Source organism: Amblyomma mixtum, chromosome 6, assembly GCF_055824585.1.
Source record: "Amblyomma mixtum isolate Tamu chromosome 6, ASM5582458v1, whole genome shotgun sequence".
NCBI lineage: Eukaryota > Metazoa > Arthropoda > Arachnida > Ixodida > Ixodidae > Amblyomma > Amblyomma mixtum.
This window is the reverse complement of record NC_143017.1, coordinates 63438192-63465797: the sequence shown is the minus strand read 5'-3', so window position 1 is coordinate 63465797 and position 27606 is coordinate 63438192. Positions and strand designations below refer to the sequence as shown.

General features: G+C 48.0%; 1 pseudogene; it reads right to left on the bottom strand.

Annotated features, from left to right (window-relative positions):
* Positions 1-7552: 7552 nt before the first annotated feature.
* Positions 7553-8938, bottom strand: LOC149339238 (coiled-coil domain-containing protein 102A-like; annotated as a pseudogene).
* Positions 8939-27606: the final 18668 nt, after the last annotated feature.

Sequence of the window (27606 nt, the reverse complement as noted above, 5' to 3'; positions counted from 1 at the left end):
CTATGACCAATGCTTCCCTGTAATCACCGTGGTGCACTGTTACCACTAGGAGCTTTTGAGTGCTTTGCTTCTCCGCAGAACTGGCTGCATCAGGATACGTGCTGGCCCATCATCTAGAGTTATCCTGTACCTGTAGATTTTAATGTTTTCGCTCTCTTTGGGATGTCGTTTTCGTATTGTCTGCTTACTACAGCATCGCTTATTTCAGCAGTCCATTCTTCACACGCCTTTCGTTTACCTTTCTTCGTTTCCACGTCATACCACTGCAACCGCAGCCATCCCCGAACCATTTGCTGTCTAAACACATTCTCTACCCAAGGTGTTACATGACAGTATAGTTGCTGCCTGCACACGGCACAACGCTAGCTTATTCCTCTCATAGCAGCCTGAATCCGCCACCTTCAAAGAGCTGCGTCCTTTACCAGTGTGGAAGAAAAAAGTGAGAAAGGGGTGGGAGCGTAAAAGCAGCTATACTATAGGAAGCAGTGCACGGCGGAATTCACAGCGCTACGAAGTGCACAGTGCCTCGGAGGGCACAATGCCTTCATTTTCCCAAGAAGCTTGCCACTTGGTTCTTAGTCTGGTATGCCCTAACTTCATGTAATCCCTAGGAGGCAAATTCACATGTTTTATTTCCATGGTTCTGGTTTGTGCAGCACACATGTCGGCTCTCTCATTGTCCCTAATGCCAATGTGACTGGGAACCCAGCAGAATTTTATAACATGTTTTCGTGTTGTGACATTTACTATATTGTGTATGATGGTTCCAATCAGTGGCTCTGTGGCATTTTTGGAGTTTAATGCTGTAAGGACGCTCAGTGAATCTGTATAAATGATGCTGTTTTTGATGTTTTCATTTGTTATTTTCTGTAGCGCAACACTAATAGCATAACACTCCGCGGTGAAAACTGTAGCACATAAGGGCAGTCGTACTGCATTTTAATTTTTTCCTTGTATTACTGCGCTTCCTACATGAGCATGAGTTTTTGACCCGTCGGTATAAAATGCAGTGTAATTTCTGTATTTTTCTTGTAGTGCTAGATATTCTTGTATTATATGGTCGTGTGGCGTACAGGTTTTAATGAAGCGTGTTAGTGTGACGTCACACACTGTGGGGAGAGAGTACCACGGTGGTAGGCGCTTCGTGTCTTGGGGCAATATTTTTAATTTCGTTTAGTATGTTCAGAGCTTGGCATTTTTCTTCGAAGCGCAAGAGCAACGGCTTAATCGCGTGAGGCTTGTTATTGAAGAGTATTCGGGATGGGCATTTCGTCACAATTGGGTAACAGAGATGTTAGGGCTGAGAAAGGATTTTGAGGATGTATGTACAAGTTAGTGCAGTTCTTCGATCTTCTAAGGAAGGTTCATTCGTTTCCACATACAGACTTGCTATTGGTGAAGTTCTGTAAGCACCGGAAGACAGCCTTAAACCAAGATTGTGGATGGGATCCAGTCGTTTTATGTAGGATGGTCTTGCTGAGCCATATACGACGGACCCATAGTCTAACTTAGAGCGAACCAGAGAACGATATATATGTAACAGGCATGCCCTATCAGACCCCCAGCGTTTTCTTGACAGTAGTTTCAGTATATTGAGGGCTTGGGAACCTTTTTTCTTTAAGCTATTTATTTGTGGCAAGAAAGTGAGCTTTTTGTCGAAAGTTACTCCTAGAAATTTATGCTATTGTTTGACAGGTAATGGGGTCTGGTTTAGATATAGTGTGGGGTCGGCCTGTAGGCCTCGTCTCAAAGAGAACAGAACCGCTACTGTTTTCTGGGGAGAAAATCTAAATCCGTTTCTATCTGCCCAGGTGGCCAGTTTATTTATTGTTATTTGTATCTGTCGCTCACAGGTAGGTATGCTGGAAGACGTGCATGCTATTGGGAGGTCATCTACGTAAACTGAGTACATTATGGATTTTGGGATTACTTTTCCTATGGAGTTCATTTTGATGATGAATAAGGTCGTGCTGAGGATGGACCCCTGGGGTACGCCAGTTTCTTGTATAAAAGTGTTGGAGAAGGTTGCGCCTAGGCGGACTCGGAACGTGCGGTTGGTTAGGTTTGGTTTGGTTTGGTTTATGGGGTTTAACGTCCCAAAGCGACTAAGGCTATGAGAGACGCCGTAGTGGAGGGCTCCGGAAATTTCGACCACCTGGGGTTCTTTAACGTGCACTGACATCGCACAGTACACGGGCCTCAAGAATTTCTCCCCCAAAGAAATTCTAGCCGCCGCGGCCGGGATCGAACCCGCGTCTTTTGGGTCAGCAGCCGAGCACCATAGTCACTGAGCCACCGCGGCGGCGTGCGGTTGGTTAGGAAGTCGTTCAAACAGCTCAGCATCCTGCCGCGGATACCTAGCTCCGCTAGGTCACGGAGGATACCGAACCTCCACGTGGTATCGTAAGCCTTCTCCAGATCGAAGAAGACCCCGACACAGTGTTGCTTTTGGATGAACGCTTCCCGGACTGTGTTCTCAAAGCGAACAAGGTGATCGGTTGTGGAACATGTCTTTTTAAACCCGCATTGGTGTATATCTAAAAGTTGCCGGGACTGAAGTATGAAGGTTAGTCTGATGTTTAGAATGCTTTCGAATGATTTTGATATACAGCTAGTGAGTGCTATTGGCCTGTAACTGGTGGGACTAGTTGGTGGTTTGCCAGGTTTTAGAAAGGGTACTATGATTGCTTCTCTCCATGCTTGGGGGATTTCTCCACTCATCCATATTTTATTGAAAAATTTTAGGAGAGCCTCTATGGCAGTCTCAGAGAGGTGAGCAAGCATGGCATAATGTATATTGTCTGGGCCTGGTGCTGTCTTTTTACCGGATGTTAGTACTGCGTATAGTTCCTGCATTGTAATAAGCTGATTGTAGTCTTCATGTATGCATGTTCTGAAGGGAAGTTTTTGTTTTTCTACTATTGTTTTGTGCTTTTGAAAGGAGTGTGTGTAGAGTTGGCTGAGCTTGATACTGTAGCAAAATGCTCACCCAATAAGTTGGCCTGCTCTTCTAATGTTGTTTGAGTACCGGGTGAATTGTTAGCATTGGAAATGTGAAAGGAGTAAAATTTCCAGTGAATTTCCGAACCTGCTCCCACATTTTTTTGGATGTTATTGAGCTGTTTATCGAGGATATGTACTGTTGCCATGATGCCCTTTCCGCGTTGCGTCGGATGTATCGTGCTTTTGCTCTTGCTTTTTTAAAGTTTATGAGATTCTCATGTGTTGGATATCTCCGAAAAATGCCCCAGGCTTTGTTTTGTTTCTTTTTTGCATCTTTACATTCTTTTGTGTGCCAGTATTTGTGATATTGTTTTACTATTCCAGAGGATTGAGGAATAGCTAAATGTGCGGCAGCTAAGATACAATTCGCGAATTTTTCATTTATCTCATTGATGTCAACATTTTATAAAACTATTTTCTCTAATGTAGCTTGTGCTGTAAAATGTTGCCAGTCAGCTAAATTTAGCTTCCAACACCGTGGTTTTGTGGGAATAACTGTTAGCGAGGATGAAAGACTTATTACGACAGGGAGATGATCACTTCCATTTGGATTGTCTAAAACACTCCAGTTAAAATCGTTAAAAACAGACGGTGAACTAAAAGACAAATCTAAAACACTCATTTTCCCCAAGGTTGGGGAGCAGTAAGTAGGTTTATTAGGTTTGGTTTGGTTTATGGGGTTTAACGTCCCAAAGCGACTAAGGCTATGAGAGACGACGTAGTGGAGGCCTCCGGAAATTTCGACCAGCTGGGGTTCTTTAACGTGCACTGACATCGCACAGTACACGGGCCTCTGGAATTTCTCCTCCAAAGAAATTCTAGCCGCCGCGGCCGGGATCGAACCCGCGTCTTTTGGGTCAGCAGCCGAGCACCATAACCGCTGAGCCACCGCGGCGGCAGGTTTATTAGAGTTGAGTAAACAGACGTCATTGCATAAAATAAAATCCTCTACGAGATGGCCTCTAGCGTCAGTTTTCTCACTTCCCCAAAAATATGAATGTGCATTAAAATCTCCAACTACCAGGTATGGCTCTGGTAGCTGTTCTAAAAGATCCTCTAAGTCATGTAGTGTTAATTTAATGTGCGGATCGATATATAGTGAGCACACTGTGATGGTTTTATGGGCAACCAGAGTGGCTGCGACAGCTTCAAGTCTGGTTTTTAGTTTAAGCTCTCGAGCCGGGACGCCGCTTTTCACTATGATGGCCACGCCTCCCGATAGTCGGCTCGCCTGTTCCCGATCGCGGCGGAAAACAGTGTAATTCTTTAGAAAGTTATTTTTTGGGGACCTAAATTTGTTTCTTGTAGACATAAGGCGACAGGAGCATGTGCTCCTAGTATGTCTTTTATGTCACTGTAATTGTTTAAAAGTCCTCTACAGTTCCATTGTATTATGAAAGCCATCTTAATTTTGTGTTTCTATAGGGTGGAAAGGTAGATCAAGTTGTTGTTGGCCCCGTGACTCGGGGCCTGTCTTTTTTTGATCGATCCAGAGAGCTCCGCCGACCGTCCGACGTGGACGGCGCGGGGCTGCCCGGGGCCGTGTCCATCGCCTCTGCGGAGGCGCTGGACGACCGTGCAGGAGGCACGTTCGCGTTCGAGTTTGTCCTCGACCTGTGGGAAGAGGTCTTGAGTCCCGCCGACCCGGGGGTCTGCGCAGCCTGACTTGCAGTTGGCGGAGCAGCGTTAGCTGCTCTGCCTTGGGGCGCGGATGGCACCGCCACAGGCTCACTGCCTGTGACCTGGACGGGTGCCGAAGCCTGGTGTGGTGCGCCGCGCCCACGCACCACATGGGTGAAGTTTTGTTTTGTTGTGAAGGAGAATGAGTTGGTGAGTGCTAAACGCCTTCTCGCTTCTTTAAATGAAATGTTTTCCCTTGCCTTTATGGTGATTATCTCCTTTTCTTTTTTCCAGGACGGACACGCTTTGGAGTACGCTGCATGTCACCTTCACAGTTTGCGCAGTGCGGGGCTGCGTCACATTGATCAGAATGATCCTTCGAGGCGCATTTCGCGCACGTTTTCCGGCCGCGGCAACTTTGTGAGCCGTGACCGAACCTTTGGCAGTTGAAATATCGGCGAGGGTTGGGAATATATGGTCTTACGTTAACTTTTAGATATCCTACTTCGACTGTGTCGGGCAGTGTGCTGGTGTTGAACGTCAGGATCATGTGTTTTGTGTCTATTTCCTTATTATCCTTCCGGATCTTGATTCTGTGAACATATATCACGTCTTGGTCACTCAGACCTTCGAGCATCTCTTTTTCAGTGGTGTACACAAAGTCATTTTCGGATATAACACCTCGGACGGTGTTCAGAGATCGGTGTGACGTCACGGAGACAGGAATATCCCCAACAGATACAATGTTTACGAGTTTTGAGTGTTGGACGTTGTCACGCAGTTCGAGCAGTAAGTCACCGCTGGCCATTTTAGATACCTTGTAGCCAATGCCCAAGGCTTCTGTCAAACACTTTGACACTACACTCTTAGAAAAAAAGGTAGTGAAAACGTAGTAACGGCTGCTGTTACAACCTTTTTTTAACCCCTACTACCTATGTACTATGTTGCTACGACCTTGTTACTACTGGAAAGAAAATTAAGTAGTAACAAGGTAGTAACTTCTGCTGTTACTACGTTTTTTTGGCAGTTACTACACTTGTACTACCTCATTATAACCCTGGTAGTATCCATTACTACCTTGATCTGGAAATGGATGATCGGAATATGCACACGTACGTATACTAACATTCCCGGTGACATTGCTACTCAATGCCCTATGTTTTTATATAATGAAAAGGGTTTCCTAATTGGCAGCAAATCTAACAAAATTGCCAGTGCTGTTTTTTGTTTTCAATACAATATACGCAGCGCGTATGTGTTCCACTCTTTAGTTTGATTTCTTAATTGCACTTTTTCACCAACCCCAAGCTATTGTGCCTGACTTGTGCTCATTTTTCCTTCTGGTTTACTACAAGATGCACAAAAATGGGCGTTGAGTTTCTGATGTCATAATCATGCACTCCTTGTGACACATTAGAAAGTCACCACGAAGTCAGGTATTCATGTCTTTCGACAATAAAAACTCAGCAGAGACTCGTTTTCGTTAACACAGAAGATTTCCTTATGTGATTGGCCATCAGCCACTGAAAGGTCCTTCTCAACAACATTGTTGTCCCGTGCGAGAATGTAGATGCTGCTGCTACATTTACACGCAATGAAAAGAACAAGAAACAACTGTGGCTGCACATATCACGGCACATAAGTTGACAAGTTAACGTCTGGTGGCGTGGCGTAGTGGTTAGCGTGGTAGGATAGAAAGTATAGGAACAGGATAGAAACAACTTCAACATAGAAAGTGAAAGGTCCGCGGTTCGAATCCTCCTGAAAGCAGGCATTTTTTTTTTCTTTTGTTTTTGCTCTAGTTTTTTTGCTCTTGTTTTGCACTATTACTATCTTATATGCATACGATTCTAATGTCAAAAGTCATTATATTATTTCTTAAGGTGTTTTCTCTCGAGAGGTAGTAAATGTTACTACCTCGCAGTTACTACATACAGTTACTGAGAGGTAGTAAACGTTACTACCTTGCAGTTACTACGTACAGTTACTACCTAGGTAGTCATATATGTGACAGTCGTTACTACCCTAAAATGTAGTAACCTCAACTACCTTTTTTTAGAGTGTAGGAAGGGGACAGGATTCTAGCTTGCTTATCTTGTACTTCACTATGAATCACATGGTACTTAGGGAAACTGACTTTTCTTTTTTGAAAAAACTGTTCTGCTTCGTTCCGCCCTCTCTTGAGAGAGCGATCTGGTTTGGAAAAAGGGGGAGCCATAAACATTCTAGTTTTCGGTCATGGTGCCAGCCACCCACCATGGAGCCCAACAAGGGGACGGGACAGGAACTTGCGAGCAAGTCCTGCCCACGCCAGCTGTACACCTTAACTATAACCTAATATGACTCAACTCAGGGTAGTTGGTCACACACGGTTAACCCTCGCCGCCAGGAAAAAGAGGAAAACACGAAGAAAAGAGGAGGAGACAGGAGAGTTGTAAGAAAGAGATAGGAAAGTGAAAGATAGAGGGGAAGATAGGAAAAGGCGACAGCCGATTTCCCCCGGTCGGGTCAGGCCGGAGGTGCCGTCTACAGGAAGCTGGGGCCAAAGTGGTGTGTTGCCTCCGCCGAGGGGCCTTAAGGGTCCAAACGCTCGGCATCGGCTCAACCACCAGGATCCCCTTTTCCCCGGACACGGCGATGCCACGCACGGCTAAGCGCGGATGCTCGGGTCCATGGTGATGCATTGTTCACCATCATCCCCCTGCGGGGATGTCCCTGCGGATGCTCGGGTTAACCCCGTGGTGTCGCCACTCACCAACGTCTGCATGCTGCAGACGCCTCCCTGCGGGGAGCGTGCACATTATCCCAAGTCGGAGACAGAACGCCCCAGCCGGCGTCCCCTGGCGCACACTGCCAGAGGTCTTCCTCTTCTTCGCTAGCTTGCCAGCGGAGGCGTTGTGAAAGATTTGACACTGTCGGCTGTGAAATATCAAGCGTTCAGATCTAAGGGCACAAGCTTCTGACAGCCCTTGTCGTCACAGTGCACGGAACAATTCTGTGCCTTTCTCTTGAAGAGCTTTCTCTTTCTTCCGATAGGAACTTCATTTATACAATGCTGTATTGAAGCCTGAAGCTCCATTTGATTAGGGCTTGTGGAGAGAGACTGGGCCTCGCGCTGTTGGTATTCCTGCATTTCCTGCAGAGTCACTCGCAGATCATTGTTGTCCCGCTTCAATGCAAAGTTCTGTCTCCAGAGGCTTCCACCGACCCCATTCAGCAGCATTCTCCATTTGTAGTTGCACTAGCTCCGCCCTTATTTCGATCATTCCCTTGTTCCACAAGTGCGGTCACTTGCTTCATTTTCAAGGTCAATAAGAATCCATTCCAGTTACTCTTGATATCCTACTCTCACTGCAGAGAACATTTTGAGTTTCCTGGCAATATTTCCGTAGCTCCTTAATATGTTTTGCTCACAGCTGTCCAAGCTCTCCCGTTTCTTTCTCATTTTGTTCGGTAACCTGGTTCTTGTGCCTTTCGGCAAAGTGTAGCTAGGCTGTTTCTTGCAGGCGCAGCTGCGTCTGTGAGACCTGCTGATCAGCAGGGTCTAATGTGGTGAAGAAGACCAAGCTGGCAGTGGCGCGGGTCCATGCCATTCGGCGCTTCCAAGGGCCAAGACCATCGGGTCCTGGCGACCAGCGGCTCGGAAGCTACATGAACCAGGACTCATTCGCTCATCTCTTTCATCGTGGCGGGCAGCAGTACACCACCTTACCATCTTTGCTGTAGTGTCATCTGAGCACTTCACCCCTTTCGCCTTCCTGCTCAACACACCTCTCAAGCCCATCGCCATTTCGCGCGTCTCTCTGTCTACGGTAGGGACGGTTGCTCGGTGACCCCGTGCGGTGTGGAGAAGACGACGAAGCTCTCAGTAGCGCGGGACTAAGGGCTCGCGCTAGGTAGTGGCCATTAAATGTTCTCTTGCTCATCGTTCAGCGCGCCTGTTCCTTCGGTTGGCCGCCACGTAACAATACAGTTTTAAAGTGACGGGGGGGGGGGGGGGGGGGGTTACTGCCTGCCTCCTAATGAAGGTGCTCATGCTGACCATGGGATGATGCAGCACTCGATAATACGAGAAACTCCAACACCCTGCGGGCAGTTCCATTGTAAGCACTCCTTAAATAATCGAACGTTTGGCGAAGCTGGTCCATGTCAACCTCCAGTTCATGCTTTTCCCTGTTAACAGCACAGCCTGCTTTGTTGCCGCATATACACGGGATCTGAGCAAACGACCTTGCTCCTCTGTCTTGTTGCGTTCGGTGACCACCTTGTTCCACTTTTCACGGCAGTTGGCGATGCAGTCTGACCACCAACGCATGGTTACCCCGTCTGAGCTACCGTAATAAGAGCAGTTTACATCAGGACGCACGACAATGATCCGAGGGTGTTACATATAATTTTGCCGGTGTTTACTAGGTCGCAGTGTTGGCTGTCCTCCGGGTCGCGGCAGTGTCGCACGTACTGGAAACGCGCCGACAACCCCTGGTGTAGCAAGTAATCCTACAACAGTCTAGCGCTCGCTGTCGTTTTTTCGTGCAGCGGAAGCGTCGCATATTTCTTCTCAGGAACTCCTTCTCAGGAAACGCAGAAGAATGTGTGCAGCATAAGCCAAGATGGAGTCCCGCGCGTAGCTCCTCCCCCCCCCCCCCCCCCCTCCGCCATTCGTCTTCTTCGCTAGCTTGGGAGCAGAGAAGTTGAGAAATATAAAACACAGTCAGCGAAAAAACATTATCGATGTAAGTACTCAAGCCAGGGGCGTGGTGAGACGCTGGTGCTACTGGATTAAGTTGAGCACTAGTACGTTCATAAGCACCGCTTCGTTATGGATGCTCAGCCTCCCCCAATTTCCATCCGTTAGAGCAGCGCTGTTCACCTGCCTCAGGCAGTTACTCGGTGAAGTTGTTTTATTTATCATATTGCCGCGTCTACAACAATAGCCGCTCGGCGGCTGTTCGGCACGCAGCTCGTGCGCCACGCGGTTCGCTGCTGAAGAAGACGAAGCTCGACGTTCCATCCTGGCCGTCTCGGTGCGCGCTGGCATCATCTCGGTGTTAGCGTTCCTCTGCCGTCTGGACGCGGCGCTACCTGTACCAACTGCTACGTGACACTGGTGGAGGTTGCGGGCTCGACGTCCCATGTCCAACACCTCTTCAGACAGCCGCTCATCGAGTCCTGACCAGCTACCCCTTGTCTGCACGCCCGTTCACCGCAGCAGCCGCCGCCTCCTGGGACTGGTCCCAGAGTTTGGTCTCCTCCCACAAGAGGCACGCACTCATCGACCTGGTGAGCATACCACCATGGCTCAGGCTAGCGCTTCACACTTGACGCTCCAGCAACCCCGCGTGCCAGCCAGCTTCCATGGCGTCACTTTCGAAGACGTTGAAGACTGGCTTGACCAGTTTGAGCGGGTTGCCGATTTCAACCAATGGAGCCCTGCGCAGAAGCTGCGGAACGTGTATTTCGCCCTCGAAGATGGAGCCAAGATTTGGTTCGAGAACAGGGAGGCCGATCTCCAAAGCTGGGATACCTTCCGCCAGCAGGACCGGGACACCTTTGCTAGCACGGACCGCCGGGATCGTGCGCGGCGCCTCCTGGACGCTCGCGTCCAAAAGCCTAATGAGACAGTTGCCATGTTCGCCGAGGACGTGACCCGTCTTTGTCGGCGCGCTGACCCAGATATGGCGGAATCCGCGAAGCTCCGCCACCTGATGCAAGGTGTGAAGGACCAACTCTTCGCTGGTTTGGTCCGGAATCCCCCGCAGACGGTAGCCGACTTCATCAAAGAGGCGACCGCCATTGAGCGGGCCTTGCATCAACGCTACCGCCGAAATGACTCCTTGTGCGGTGAGCCAAGCGCCAGTGCGGCTTCTTTGAGCGTGTCCAGCGACAATGCGTCGCTGCGTGAGCTCATACGCGCCGTGGTCCGTGAAGAGCTGCAGAAACTGACCCTTGCCTCGTCTGACCCGACGGCTGCGGCTCTTACCGAGGTTGTGCGCGACGAGATTCGTCAAGCATTTTCACCGCCTCCTCCAGTCATGCCGGAGCCACGCCCCATGAGCTACGCCGCGGCTCTCCGTTCCGAGTTGCCACCTGTGCAACGCTTGCCGTACCACCCGCCGCCGCCAACCGCTCCGCCACCGTCATTCTACCAGCGGCCTCAGCGAGGACCTGCCATGCGCCCACCGGCCCGGAAGGCGGCTGTTTGGCGCACTTCTGATCAGCAGCCGCTCTGTTACCATTGCGGGGAAGCCGGCCACCTGTATCGCCGTTGCCCATACCGTGAAATCGGCCTCCGGGGTTTCCCACGTGACGCTCCTTGTCCCCGTTTCGGTGAGCGACCCCACGAAATAGAGGAGTACCTTGCTGCCCATGACACCACCTCTAACCGCCGACCCCGATCTCCGTCTCCCGCACGCGTCACGTCGCCCAGCCGCCAGCCTTTCTCAGATGGACTGCGGGGCAGGTCTCCAAGCCCGCGCCGGGGAAACTGAAAGCGGCGACCTCAGGGGGGAAGGTTGCTGACAGCGGATATAACGAAGACCCCCGAACGCCGCCGGAGCGCGATGCCGAGATCCCGATGCCGCTGCAGCACGATTCTGTGAACCCGAGTTTCCCTGACACCGATGCAGTTAGCGCCGACCTCCGCATTCACGTTGACGGGCACCCAGTGACTGCTTTAGTCGATACAGGCGCGGACTTTTCGATCATAAGCAAGCACCTCGCGGATCGCCTCAGCAAGGTAAAGACAGCCTGGGATGGACCTCAAATTCGTACTGCTGGCGGTCACCTCATGACGCCTGTCGGAAGATGCACTGCTCGAGTCACCATTGCCAATTCTGCTTTTGTTGGCACTTTTGTTGTTCTGCCGCACTGCTGCAAAGACCTGATTCTCGGAATGGACTTCTTGCGTGAGCATGGTGCTATCATAAACTTTCCTGATCGTCTGGTAACATTTTCGACCCCTGGAACGATTCCAGCCGACACCGAACCACGCAGAGTGGCCCTGCGCATAATCGACGCCGATGTGACCGTCCCTCCGCGATCCTGTGCCCTCGTTACCGTCATTTGTGACGACCTGTGCAGTGCTGACGGCGTAGCAGAACAGAACACTGCGCTTGTGCTCTCCCATGGGGTCTGCATCGCCAGAGGTATCGTCACGCTACGGAACGGCCTAGCAGATGTCCTTCTAACGAATTTCGGGACCGAACGGCAACACATCGCCAAGGGCACTGCGGTCGCATACTTCGAGGGCATCGCCGAAATTAACGACTGCCTTGCCCTCCAGAGCGAAACGTCCAATTCTTGCACACCTCAGCTGATCCTCGACGTGAACCCAGGCTTAACCCCAGCCGATAGGGAGAGCCTAGTCGGCCTACTGCATCAGTTCCAAGACTGTTTCTCGTCTACGTCGGCAGTCAAACAGACGCCTCTCGCTAAGCACCGCATCATTACGGACTGCAGTACCCGACCAATTCGGCAAAACCCATACCGTGTCTCACTGCGGGAGCGTGAAGCCATAGCTGAACAAGTCAAAGAGATGCTGCAGGATGGTGTTATTCAGCCGTCGAGGAGCCCGTGGGCTTCGCCTGTGGTTTTGGTTAAGAAGAAGGATGGTAGTCTGCGATTTTGCGTTGACTACCGGAAGCTTAACCAGGTTACCAAGAAAGACGTCTACCCGTTACCACGCATTGACGACTCTCTTGACCGGTTGCGGCACGCGCGCTACTTTTCTTCGCTGGACTTAAAAAGTGGTTACTGGCAGATCGAAGTTGACGAGCGGGATCGCGAGAAGACAGCGTTCGTGACGCCGGATGGCCTTTATGAGTTCAAGGTCCTTCCTTTCGGTTTGTGTTCAGCTCCAGCAACATTTCAGAGAATGATGGACGCTGTTTTGTCGGGCCTGAAATGGCAGACGTGCTTGGTATACCTGGACGACGTTGTTGTATTTTCGCCAACGTTCGAAGAACACCTCCAGCGCCTCTTGACCGTGCTACAGGCTATACGATCTGCCGGCCTGACGTTGAAGCCCGAGAAATGCCACTTTGGTTATGAGGAGCTCCTTTTCCTGGGCCATGTCGTCAGCCATCGTGGAGTCCGGCCGGATCCTGCTAAAACAGCTGCCGTCGCCAACTTTCCCACTCCTTCGGACAAGAAAACGGTCCGGCGTTTTTTGGGCCTTTGCGCGTATTACCGGCGGTTCATTGCCAACTTTTCCCGACTTGCTGCACCGTTGACGCATCTTACAAGAGAGGACGTCCCATTCACGTGGACAGAACAGCAGCAGCAGTCATTTGATGAATTACGGCGACGCTTGCAAACCACGCCTGTCCTTGGTCATTTCGATTCTCGTGCGGAGACTCTCGTCCACACAGATGCCAGCAACGTGGGTATCGGTGCTGTACTCGTCCAGTGGCAGGACGGCGCTGAGCGCGTAATAGCATACGCCAGCCGCACTCTGTCTCGTGCCGAATCTAATTATTCCACGACCGAAAAAGAATGCCTTGCCGTGGTATGGGCTGTGACAAAATTTCGACCTTACCTGTACGGCCGGCATTTTCAGGTTGTAACCGACCACCACTCTCTTTGCTGGTTGACGAACTTACGGGATCCCTCTGGCCGCCTTGCGCGTTGGAGCTTACGCCTTCAGGAGTTTGACATGTCCATCGTTTATAAATCAGGGCGCCAGCACAACGATGCCGACTGCTTGTCCAGATATCCAGTCGAGGCTGCGCGCGACGACGACGAACCAGACTTTCCTCTCATCGCAGCCGTAGACGCAGCGACTATTTCCAGTCAGCAACGTGAGGACCCGGCGCTGAAACCTCTCATCGACTTCCTGGAAGCCCGTACCGAGGAGGTTCCCCAGCCCTTCGCAAGAACCCAGTCCTCCTTTTGTCTGCGCAACAACGTGCTGTACAAAGCCAACTTTTCTCCAACCGGAAGCGACTACCTCCTCGTCGTTCCAGCGAATCTCCGTGAAGAAATCTTGCAGGCGTGTCACGACGAGCCCACCGCAGGTCACCTCGGCTACGCCCGCACTCTGGCTCGGATCAAAAAGAGCTATTACTGGCCTAAGCTTGCGGAGACTGTACGACACTATGTGCGCACGTGCCGTAATTGTCAACGACGAAAAACACCCCCTGTCAAGCCAGCTGGACTTTTACATCCCGTTCAAGTGCCCAGACTCCCGTTTGAGCAAGTTGGCATGGACCTTCTCGGCCCTTTTCCAACTTCATCCTCGGGAAACCGGTGGATTATCGTCGCTACTGACTACCTTACGCGCTACGCTGAAACCAAGGCCCTCCAGCGCGGCACAGCAGCCGAGGCTGCGAAATTTTTCGTGGAAAGCATCGTCCTCCGGCATGGCGCTCCAGCACTAATTATCACGGATAGAGGCACCGCTTTCACTGCCAAACTCTTGGAATCCCTCATGCGGCTGAGTGGCACTACTCACAGGAAAACAACCGCCTACCATCCCCAGACGAATGGCCTGACCGAGCGCCTCAACAAAACTCTCGTCGACATGCTGTCCATGTATGTTGACGTTGAGCATCGATCTTGGGACAATATCCTGCCATATATTACTTTCGCGTATAACACGGCTCAACAGGAAACCACGCGGAGGACGCCCTTCTGTCTGTTGTACGGCCGCGAAGTGTCGACAATGTTGGAAGCAATGCTGCCCCATGATGGCCGCGACCCCGACGTTGGCGCCGAGGAGTTCACGCTTCGCGCAGAAGAAGCTCGACAACTTGCAAGAGTGCGCATCCTGAACCAACAAGACCGTGACGCCCGACGTTACAACCGCCGCCACAGACTGATGACGTTCGCCCCGGACGACAAAGTGTGGGTATGGACCCCCACTCGACGCCGTGGCCTTTCCGAAAAACTGCTCAAGCAGTATTTCGGCCCCTACCGAGTTCTCCGTCAGCTAAGCGACGTAACCTATGAAGTCCTCCCTGATGGGGCTTCCCGGACTACTCGCCGTCAGCAGAGACCAGAGATTGTTCATGTAGTGCGGATGAAGCCCTATTTTTCGCGAGACATTCAGTGACTAAGTGCTGTGCGTTACTCTGTTGTTTTTTTTTTTGCTTCTTTCTCCCTATTTTCTTGTTAAAGCATCGGGCCGATGCTCTTTCCGAGAGGGAGGGTAATGCCGCGTCTACAACAATAGCCGCTCGGCGGCTGTTCGGCACGCAGCTCGTGCGCCACGCGGTTCGCTGCTGAAGAAGACGAAGCTCGACGTTCCATCCTGGCCGTCTCGGTGCGCGCTGGCATCATCTCGGTGTTAGCGTTCCTCTGCCGTCTGGACGCGGCGCTACCTGTACCAACTGCTACGTGACAATATGAACACTAATGGTGCGAAAAATGAATCGCGCAAACACTTTTATTTCCCTTCGAACGGGCGGCTCTGGATTCAGGGTATGCTGCTTGACTTTTTTCCCGGAACAGAAGACAACAACTGGGGCCCTAGACACAGTCTTCGTCTGAGCAGAAAACCATTAAGACACTCCTGAAATGCAAAGAAAGAGATCATTGAGCTCCAAACTTTACTATGTGTAAGGAGAACTGTGGCCAAGGAAAACTCACGGTGCACGTGGCCATACAAACGGACTGGATTGATGGGCTGGGACAAAGTGCAGGAGTATTCAGAGGTGTACTGCACGTGATGAGTATAGGCTTCATTGCGGGGGCCAAGGTCAAGCCAATGCTGTTACCACTGCTCCTCGACAGTGAGGGCAGCACGAAACGAACTGATATAGTGACCGGTTCTTCACGGATGCCTAATGGAATGAACATGAGGTTGTTGAGGTCTCGGCGCTTGCTCTGTTTTGCGGATGGCTCCTGCGCCGAGTGATGTCTTATTTTTTTTATCTCGGTGACTTTTCCGAGGAATAAGCTTTAGCAACATACATTTTCTGCCGCCCCTACCATCCACCGGTGCCTTTGAGGTCTGTCACTTGCGAGCACAGGGAGCTTTCTTTAGTGCACCACCGTTCATGTTTCGTAGATATTCCCTGTTCCACCTTAACTGCACTTTCTAGACGTAGGCTTGCTAACACTGCAGCCTCTCCAGAGCTGGTATATCTTTCTGCCTATGTGAATGGTGCAGGAAGCATGACATGAGAACATTAAATCGCACAATGGCATTTGTTAGCCAGCAGCAAGTCCTCATCTTCATTCTTTCTCCACAACCATTTTGTCGTTTGGACGCACATTCGCTTTCATTCACGCATGCTTGTATAGGAATGAAACTTGCGAGACTATAACTGATGAAACGTTTAGCATTATTATTTACAGGCTCGAGTGGCAAGATTGCTTCTCCAGCCAGACGGACCAATCCTTTTCCCACCGTACACAGGATAGAAAGGCAGAGATTAAACTCACCTCTGCGCGTGAAACCTATGTGCACTATTCCGCAGCAGTACAAAGGATTGAGAAAATAAACCGGCACTAGAAGTAATGCCTAATTTGTATCATGACCATAACATGCTCTATGTTGTTTGAGCTAGAATGCTCTGCTGCAAGCTTTCTCAACTTTCCCGAACATGTTAGATTTTACAGACAGCAATGGTCCTGAAGTTCCGACCTGATACGATAGACATCTCCTATAAGATAACTCCTGACACCAGGTGTTGCGACTTCAAAGAGCGCCAATAGTTTCTGTCGACCGTTCGAGATTTGTGCGGTTTGCAGGCTCGGAGGGGCAAGTAAAGAAAGAATCCCGACCAGGACAGACTATTTATTCGCTGATGAAGGAACCGCCCGAAAGAATGAGTCCTGTCTTACATTCCTCATTCTTTATCTGAAGGGACGTGACTTCGTTCAGGGTCTTAGATAGAACCAAATTTTCAGATTGTAAACGTTACTCACAGAAGCAGCTTTGTGATCATTGAATCAGTATTCATTGTTTGCAAGTTATAAATATTTCCTAAAGTCAAAGTACCCACTGGAAACAAGCAAGCATGGCCTGCGTTCGTTACTTGGAAGAATTTCCTTAAGCAAGCATATATCGCACCATTTTCATCATTCAGGACTCAGCAGATGAATTCATGAACAGTTTATCACAGGTGTATAGACGTAAATATAAAACACAGATAGCAAAGCAGTGTCACTTACTTTTCTTAACGGGTCCATAAACAAACACACACATAAGGTGTCTTTCTGAGGCCCTTTTCATAAATTAAGCTACAGAGGTGAGCGTGCACACGATGTACACGCAAACGCTGTGCTGTCGTTTAATATGTATTGGTGCAGGTTACCAGTATGAAATTCACCTCTAAAAAATTGCTGTCTTTAATTTTCTGTCTCTGTTTGTTTTCTTTGAATGTTTAAGCTGTAGAAAGAGACTCTTTTACAATACGTGTTTAAAAGTGCATATCGTTGGGTATCTATTTTCTGGTGAAGTATTGTTGAAACATATGCTTTTCCCAAGTGAATTCAAAGTACTGCTATGATCGATTCTATCGCCCTTCATGCACTACACAATGCTTTATTCGGGCTTTGAAACAAGACGTCTATAATCTACTTATGAATTACTAAAAACAACGGAGTCATAAAATTGGCGTTTTTCAAGCGTGTCTACCACTGAAGCTTGCACGAGCGCAGTCTGCTATAATCTCAGGGGGCATGTTTTTAATCGAAGGCTAAATTGAAACTAAAAAGGAATTTTTCATCCAAATACGCTCTTCCGGTACATACATTTAAGTTGCCGGCAAATCTGGAGCGGGAAGTTGCTCTCAAGGCAGTGCCTCAGATGTCATTCTGAAGCCCTGTTTGTCATGCAGGTTTAGCGCTGGCATTATCTTATCGCACGGACTGTAGTATGTACATTGTATCCTTCATACCAGTCATGAAGGAGGTACAGACAATGTTGAGCGGCTCATTGGAAGCTGCTTAGCTTCTTTAAAAACAGTGCGCATATTTTGAAAGCCCGCGCGCCCTCTGAATCAGCGCGGACATGGATGCGTGCGCGGCTTCTTTCTCAGTTTGCGTCCCCTGCGTCTCAGTCAACGTCATGGGAACATCTGTTGGAAGCTCACATGTGCCAATCCGCTTTATCTGACAAGGGAAGTTCGAAAAGCGCATCTGGAGATTTCCGGAATGGAGCTTTCCGTTACAATACGGGCAAGGAAAACTCTAGTTTGGGTGAGTTGGTTCATGTTGAAAGAAAAACTGCTAATGGCGCAAGAAACGGGGACAAAGAAGGAACACAAGGCGTCAGTCTTGTCGTTTGTGTGCCTTCTGTGTCCCCTTTTCTTGCGCCATTAGCAGTTTTTCTTACAATAAGGGGGCGGCTGTTTTGACAGCGAATGCTTGAGAAGAAAATAGCAAGAACTTTTTTGCACAACGACAAAGCCCTTTTAAATGGCATTCTACCGGGCCAGCCTACTATTCCGTAACCACTCCGAAACTATTTTTTAACACAGGGGAGCGAAAGCGTCTAGCAAAATGTGCTCCACTTGGCTACCGTACCAAGAGGCATCGGCGGATTTTTCAGGGCATATGAAAATTTCCGCTTTCACGTGCTGGATAATGATAATTCGATAAAGGTAGCATTGAGCCATGACATTTTTTCCTAGGCGAACGCATCTCGTATGGCAATGCAATTCAAGTGGACCTGGAAGTTGATCATTAGGTTGGAGTGGGTATAGGTGCAGCTGTTGCTTTTAATTTACTCCTCCGAGCAAAGTGGGAGTCAACGCTAGTCTATATCCGACAACCGACAAGCGGGTTCCTATTCCATCTGATGCGCTGCTTACCCTCATGAAAAAAAAAAAAACGCGAATGTGGTTTTGTCGGTTTTTAATTACATCATGGTGAGTTAAGCATTCTTCAATGCACTTTGAACTTCCAGCGTTTTCGTTGCTCATACGCGGTCAACTGTCATCAAGCGACAACAAACGGTAAAATTCAATTTGTAACAATCTGTTAAGTGGGCTTGCTTAGAACTATACCTATCTTGTTTCCAACTGAAAACAGCGCTGTGAAGAAGCTATCAGCGATGGAAGCAGCGTCTTTTGGGGATGCAGAAGAAACCTGGTTCACCCCGGATCTTTGTTTTCGTTTTGTCATGCTTCCCGTTGTCCTGGATGAAATAAAGTTTTTACATACTTTTATATTACTTTCTCCGCATACGCTCGATATTTCCGAAACATCTGAATTCCTCATGTCTTCCTTGGATAAACTTAAGTTTGTTTGTTTTACCTTATTATTAGCTGTCATTGGTTACGCGCAAATAAACCTTCGCACGGACGTCTGACAATTCGCAGATTGTGAATGAGCTACAGCAGCGGCGGCATCATGAGTTAAAAAAAAAAAAACTTAGGACTTCAGGGGCCGATGTTTTCAAACTTCTTATCGGCCTGTAATATAGTAAACAGGCTCATTCTTCGATGCTTCTACTGGGCAAAATTGTGAAAACAGCGCGCCTTGTAGTCACTTTCTGTGATTGGGCTATGCGTAAACTTTACGATCAGAAAATGCAATTTACGCGACAATCAACGCGACGAAAAACTGCAGTAGGTTTTCGTTCTCTGCCTGGCAAACTGTTTTAAATCAACAACCCAAGGTCACGGACTGTGAAATGGGAAGCGCGATCAATAGCTGCAGCGCAGGAGACCTTCTTTCTTCATGCGACAACGAACGCAAGAAGTACACAAGTTCGAACAAGAAACGAATCTCCTTGTTGTGATGAACGGTCGGCGCGAAATTCCCAGCACGCTGTGAAAGGCCGCAAGATACGAAAAGCAATTTGGAGAAGATCGATTACGTTTTCTACAGTGGAGGCAAAACTACAGGGAAACGTTTTCTGGGGGGTGGAATAAGGTTTGCTAAATAAATCAGAGACCGGCTGTCCACAGCACGCCGCAGTGTAGATCGTAACGTTCATTCTCAGGGAGCTCAGAGGAATTGCAACCAGCCGTTAGGAATTGTACTCGGAAACATTTGCGCGGTCGGTGCTTGTTACGTATGCATTCACATGAGTGCATCGAAATAATTGATTTAATCCTAATATTTAGTTTTCCTCGAAGCTTTTATGAATAGGTTGAGGACTGCTAAGGCACAACCGTACAGCGCATAGAGAGAGGTTGACAGAATTCAAAGCCAGTGCAAAAGTCTCCGAAGAATTTAACAAATCCCAGTGGTCGCCCAGAAACTGTAAAAGCCGGAAAATATTCTCAACAGCAACTTACAAATATGATTTAGCAATAGTGAAAAATTTAGCCTCAGCAATCCTCGCACCTTCAACTAACTTAGCCGCCTGAAGAGTTTTTTTTTCTTTGATTCATTATGGCACTTTTTCGATCTAGACTCTCCAAAAACCGATATTTTTTGTCTGTCTCTAATCAAGTGGTTTGACTATGAACACACTGTCTTCATCTGGTTGTTCATGCACTCCTTCAGCCTTTATGCCACTCTGCTTTGACCAACAATGCACCGCATCTCAGTGGACTGTAGCACAATATGCTGCATTATAGCGATGATTAAAATGGCGATGAAGATGGATAAATAATATTAATAAATTATGGCGATGATTATGATATTGGTGATAATGATGGTACACCCTGCCTACTTACATCTTTTTACTGTGGAGGAATTGGGTTATTAAGGCGAAAGCCTTTCTTGGCTCATGAGTGGCTTGGAGGGAAGTTGTAGACGGAAAACTTCTGCAAAAGGGTCTGCGTTAACTGTCAGTCATAAGTTGTAAGGTAATTAAAATCAAATGTATAAGTTTATTAAGCAGGAGCTGATGGCAGCGATACTGATAATGATTACTGCCGATATTGACAGTGCTAGAGATAGTGACAGTGATGGTAGCGATAGTCATAATGAAAGGTACTGATATTGATACTTAGTGCTAGAGATATATGGTGATAGGGAGGATGATAGCGATGATGCTGATAGTGATCGTTGGTGATCGCGATGATGATAGATGATGATAATAAAAAGAAAAATAATAAAAATAAAATTTAACAGAAAAGGCAAGGAGAGAGAGAAAAGAGTAAGGCTTTCGCATTTCCCCTCTTAAGCAGACTTAAGTGCAGTCCTGTAATTTTTGATTACTTCTTTCAACTCGTCCTCCGCATCCTGCACATGCTGGAAGTTATCCATCATGCTTAAAGCAACCTAAACGGCAGCTGATAATAGCAAGCACATCTAAACGCTGTAGCTTTTTGTACTTCAAAAACCCGGGCAATTTGTTATTTTCCTGCTCGCATGGAAAGAAACAGGGAACTATTTATTGCCTTTTTTGCGACCGTCACATACGCTCGGGGGTTACCGCTTGTTGCGTTTAGTCAGTTTTGGAAACACAATGGAGGAAAAAAAAATGTATCGATAGTTTATGGATGAATGCCTTGTTTTCAAAGCTTCGTAAAGTTTTGTAGTTAGTCCGATGTCGAGCATTTATAAAACCGCCTCAGGTGTAGTAATGATATAGTTTATTGAAATATACTACTTAATTGAGAATCAGAGTTAACAGTTAGATAGCGCCTTCAAATTTCCGAAGCACTATATATTGTAGAATATAATCCTTATTTCCTGAATATTGCCGCGAAGCTTTCTACTGTTTATTTGTTCCTGTTCAAGACCGCTGGCACGCGGCTTCATCACTGCATTTGTGACGCGAGATATGACCTGATTCGTCTAGAATGGTGGCTCCCACACCCACTATTGGAACGGATAGAACGCGTACTCGCTGGCTCGATCGCGATGTGAGCAAACCGGTGTTCTTTTACCATCTGGTGTGGACTTTTTGACGGCAGGATTATCGGTGCCATGTTCTTCGTTCACACTTTTAACAGGCACACCTAAATAGACGAGATCTTTAAGGATCAACTAGATAATTTCTTCATTGACATTCACCTGATCTGTCTTCGAGACATGTTTCCAGAATGTGTGCCTCACCACAGCACGAATGAAGCCTGAAGCTGGTTCAATAAGGTCTTTCACAAGCAATTGATCAGGCGGCACGGAACAGTGTTACGGCCTGCAAGGTCACCGGATATGATCCCACATTTGTTTTTGTGGGGATATTAGAAAAATCGGTTATATCGAACCGAGATAACAACGCCAGACGCACTGAAAACAAAAATTGCCCATGCTTCGAGCGAAAATCCACGAAATGTGTTCATACGCGTGTTGTGTTTCTACCCCCCCCCCCCCCCCCAACTCTCTTTGTGTGTTCCTGTCACACCTGTGTCCACTTAGGCCATGCCCAGAGGCAGTGCGTCGTTCTGCCAAAGTGGTCTTCATGCCCGCGCTCCCATGCAACCTCATGACAGGCGGAACCGAACACGAGGGACGTATTCGACTCCTGGATTCCGGGTGCCATCACTTCTGCCTAACTCCCACAACGTGTTTTCCGCAGCTCCCCTTAAACGGCACCCGAGGCAGCAGTATTGACTCTGCGACTTTGTGTGTGTGCCTCTGTCAGCTTGACACGTCTCAACGCCAGCTGCTACCTGCGGAGACGAGCGTCTGCAAGCGCCTGCCATTCAACCGGTCCTCGCTCTTTTGTCAACCGCGGGGTGACGCCGCGGCAGGTGTTCGCCTTTGGGGCATTTCCTTGGAACAAGATATGAAATCCACCTGGCCGGAAACAACTAGCCCGTCAACATGCTCTTCTGGACATTTCCGAGTATCCAAGGGCCTCAGCGGATGAAGCGAGTTGACGACGCTGTAGGTGTTCGCCCTTGACGTTTCCTTGGAACAAAGATATGGAATCCACCTGGCCGGAAACGACTAGCCCGTCAACACGCGCTTCTGGACATTTCCAAGTATCCAGGGGTCTCAGCCGAGGAAGACGACGAAGCGGTGAACGACCTTGGAGCACCCGGACGAAGTCCCTACGATTGGTTGAAAAAGGCGGGAAGATCTCGGGAGGGTCTATTTAAAGCGCTCGAGCCGTTCATCGAGAAGCCATTCCCGGAGCGACCCCCTGAGCGATACGCTCAACGTTTCCCTGAGACTTCTCAGTTTTTACCTTGTTTGTCATTTTTGTGAATAATCATGTAATTATGTAAATACAGTTTTTCCTTCACTTCCCCTACTCCCCGTCTCCGGCCCACGTTCCTTCCTCCTTCGGCACTGCGGCGGTGCTCCTGGACACGATGCCTGGTGGGACACGCTACTAGCTCGGCAAAACATATCACGCGTAAGTGCAGTGGGAGACGAGTTGTACAGCTGTCAGTGCTGCCTAGGTTCAAAAGGGGGCTTGTTTGAGCGCGTTTTGTAATATGCAAAGCAGAACTGAGGCACCCGTCAACAGTTTTTGCGAATATAGTACGTTAAAAAACCACTAATCCTTAAAATTCCTTGTGGCGCTTTTATTATGCGTTCCGGAGACGGAAGCGACACTGAAAAGCCGCGGACACCTTTCCTCCGCGTTTTAGTTTCAATTGCCATAATACAAGACGCCATTTTAATGTTCTTTCTTCCACCTAAATTTTTCTAGCTAACTGTCTACTCTAATGCTTTCGCAATCAACGAATAAAATACTACGCGGCAGAGACACTTTTGACTCCTTGCGTGCCAGAATTCGAAAGCAGTAATGTTCTAAGCCTGCTACCTTGAAGATCGGCTGAGTGATGAGTCTTGAGTTTGACTATGCATATTTGTACAATCTCATCTCCATACACCTTACATCATGTACTTAAGGGTCTAGACATGCTACATTGCAGATTGAATCATGACTCCTGACTACGAGCCATGACTACGCATACTTTGCAGAAATTTCATAACCATGCGTCGCGACTACGCAGACTCCGTAAAAACTCTGCACGCCGTACACTACGTTATTTTACTTACAAAATCCTGAGTCATGATGCGTTGCAGATTGAGTTAGTCATGACTGCGAAACTACTTGTCATTACTTTCAATGATCATAATACGTTAACTCTAATAATTCATGACTATACGTATTCGCTGTGCTCTGGCCTTGTTTTGTTATGATGCCGCAACATATACGTTGTGAAATTATAAACCAACGTTGTAACATCCGAATTTCTTGCCACGGACGACGTACCATGGCTTTCGTGCTAATGGGACATGTTAATCTTTGGCAATTAATATTCTATTTCGCATTCACAACTTAATCCTTCGGGCCAAGAGCTCCCTGTGCTAGAAGCGGACCGCGCATGAACTGCATGCGGGCGTACCGCCGGACCTTCACTATCATAAGCCCTTCTCTCACCCGCTCCTTCAGCGTGTGACGGTGCGTGCTCGGTGGCATGGCCACATGCGTAACGCGCGCGGCGAGGTTTCGAGTGAAAGAGCGCTTTCCGAGAGCCACGCTTCACTTCTTTGAAAAGCAGCGCCCACGTACTTGCCATGACGCGGAAGGAGTTCATGGCGCATATCTCGCCACCACCTCAAAAACGCCGAACACTGTGCAAAGAAGAGCGTTGCACAGATAAGCGGATTTCGCTGCTGGGCCGGTCGTCTCGGTGGGCTGAATTAGCTGCTCTGTCCCGTGATCAGTTTTTGTATTTCTGAGGCTTTCTTTTAAGGCAATTAAAGCAAGGTCTATCGATGGTGCCTTATTGCAAGCATGGCAACCGCTTATTTTTCTGTGACCTATAATTTCTTCATTGACACTTTCTCGATGAAGCCAATGATTAAAAAGTTAGCCAATTAGTCCGCGAAATAATTACATTTACAGAATGAAAACTAATACCGAAAACCAGGGCACATATGTCTCAAGAACCCTCATTTGGTTTCACTCGGCTAGGGCAGTTCATTTTTTTTAAAAGCTTAGTTACGTTTGGCCATGGCACCCTCTAAGCAGTTAGCCGAGGCACACCTTCGGCAAGGCATACACCACACTGCATTTAAAGTCAACCAGCAGCCTGGTAACGCATATTAAATAGAATTCAGCGCAAAAAAAACGGACAAGGGACGAAGTAAGGGACACAGAGACGTTCACGAGCGCTCGTGAACGTCTCTGTGTCCCTTGCTTCGTCCCTTGTCCATTTTTTGCGCTGAATTCTATTTAACATGCTTCACCAAATATCCCGGCAGCTTGCTCCTCTTGTAACGAATACTTTGAAGAAAGATGCTGTAATTCTCGAGCATGATAATTGGACGCAGCCTGGCCCGGGCCGCCGATATCTCAGTATGTATTCAATACACACTGTTGGCTACCGAAAAAGTAGCATTCAATCGATTTAAAACAACCATTTTTCAGGCTTCTAGTAGCCGGTGTATACATATCAAAGAAACAGAATTTCCAGTAATCCAAAAATATTTCAGCCATTATTAGCCGGCTCTCCAGTGCAGTACGCAACTGTGAGGAAGCCAGGCAACAACTGCTAAGTCTTCCCCGCAGAACCGCGGGTCCGTTATTGCGAAAAAAGCTTGTGCAGCAAAGCGCTTCCATAAATGTATTGCGTAGCCTGTGGTGCGGAAATTACATTGCTTGAGGCAACAACACATCTCATTATACACCATCCTCGCAGGATGCATAACTTCTCGTTGTTGCTCGAAATAGCGGAAAACCGCGCACATTAAAACGGATGAAATTGCACCCCGTCATGATTACTTCCGTTACTATATTAACGGAAATAGCCGACACGATCACTTAAAAGGAAAGCCACACAAGGAAATGCATCACATGGGGCTTGCCACAAGGATAAGGCACGTGCATAGAAATGGACCACAAAAAAAGCGCATTCAAGACAAAGAGGCGGCAGGCGTACAAGGCATGCAAAGCACGCACAACAACACGCGGGGAGTAAGGAACTGGTTACGAGCAGACTCACGGGGGCGATAGGCGCCGTAACTCTGGGGCCCTCATTCCAAAGGCGCTGAAGATGGGAAAAACCGCCATGAATTCCGTACGCCGATTCGTTGAGCGGTTTGTTCTGACGAGGATTCAGAGACGTGCACACATCGAAGCGGAGTCCGGTAGGCAGAAAGCACAGCAAACAACCGCACACACCAAAGGACGCCGTGATGCTCACCGCAGAGGCAAATCATGAGACCCAATAGCGGAAAGCGACGCTGTAGCATGGCCATCGCAGTGCCGCGTATGTTAAAGCGGCGCCGGTTGCACCGCAGGCTAGGAGCGTGGTCGTGTTGGTTACATGGGCTTGGGATCTCAGCCCGCTTCTACCATACCCATAACAGGGCAATCTTGCGGACGTGCCTTGGCTCGCTTAGTTGATGCAGTCGAAGCTTCCACCATAGACGCACAATCATCTTCGGCCAACCTGGGGCACATTCTCTTTCGGCATGGGAGTGACACTGACGAGACTTGTAGCCGATCTGCCTGCCTTGGTACTTGACGTTATCACTGTGTCACGCGAGATACGACGAGATTAATCTGACATGGTCGCACTCACGCGGAACCGATTCGACGCTGTGCGAGCTGGTTGTGCCTACTTTTCAAGCCGCACCGGGAAAGTTAGTTGTGAGCTTTAAACGGAGCATGGCAGAGAGCAGCGGGCATTCTGTTCGACGACCGCCGATCACGCTCCTTGCTGTCACCGCCGTCGGGCGATGCAGCTCTTTGTGGGCGCAGGTCATTGCATTAAACAGTCTTTTAGAAGCCCTTTTCGCTGTCTTCCTAACCGCCGCAGTGCTGTCATCACTTCATGACAATATGCTGCTCACACTGTAAGGGATTCAAGCACTGAAAACGGCCGGTTATTAAGGAAGAAAATACTACTGTACATGCAACGACGTACACAGAAAATAAAAAGAAAGGAAGGAAGAAAGAAGGAAAGAGAGGAAGAAGGAAAAAAGAAGGAAAGGAAAGAAGGAAAGAAAGGAAAAAAGAAAGGACGAAAGAAAGAAGGAAGGAAAGAAAGAAAGAAAGAAAGAAAGAGAGAGAGAAAGAAAGAAAGAAAGAAAGAAAGAAAGATAGAAAGGAATAAAGAAAGAAAGAAAGAAAGGAAGAAACGAAGAAAGGAAGAAACGAAGAAAGGAAGAAAGAAGGAAAGAAGGAAAGAAAGAAAGAAAGAAAGAAAGAGAGAAAGAAAGAAAGAAAGAGACAAGGAGACAAACACAGAAAAAAGTTTGGTGTTGAGTGAAACATCTTTCAGTAGTTACCTAGCTCTTTGACGCCCTATGCACGGCCACAACCGGCGAACATTAATCCCTAGCCAACTTGGACGGGCCAGACTCTTTATAAGCTGACATTGATTTCTGGCTCATGAAGAGCGCGCCTTGTCTGTTTTCTGGAACACTTGGTCCGGTAAGGCGAGTAAGGCTCATTCTAACTTCTTTTGCCAACAGATGTCAACATAGGTACTAGACAATTATTTTGGTATCATTTAAAAAATAATATATCTTCGTTTCCGATTAGTTTCCGATTAGTTCTAAAGACGCCGTTCAAGGAAGTCCAATGATCAGATTCGGCTCTTCCCAGCTTTTGTTTTCGCACACCGTTAGTTTAGATAATCAGCTTGAAATATACCAAGTACTTAAGCACATGTGAGCGTCCTATATTCAGGTTGGAGCTCGCTTAGCTTATTTAAATCACAGGAGCATTGCACGTTAATGACTGAAACACCTAATTTGACTCTGAGGCACAAATAATTTTCCAGAACCTGTTCTTCCGGAAAGCTTACGTAGCACTGTCAATACTGATGAGCTTTTCAGGAAATCTTGATAATAGAAATTTGACAACTTTAAGTGTTAAGGAAGCCATTAGTAGTAAAGTTTTTGAATGCGAATTATATTGTGTTTTCTATATGCATATTTCGTCGCGTGTATATAAGTTACGTTTTTAATGCACTGCATAGCGTCATTTTCTAAAAGTAGCACTGTATTAATATTTTTTCTAGTTTTACCCCAAATTATGGTACAATATCTGACAAGCGAGCGGCAACACCAACAGCAGATGGCAATTTTTTTGCCATCTAATTTGGTGAGCATCCCATGTCACGCGTTCCAATAGCTACTCTCAGTATTTGTGCTCTTTAACTATACCAATATGTGATGTACATATATAGTTAATTCATTTTTGGCACAGACTTT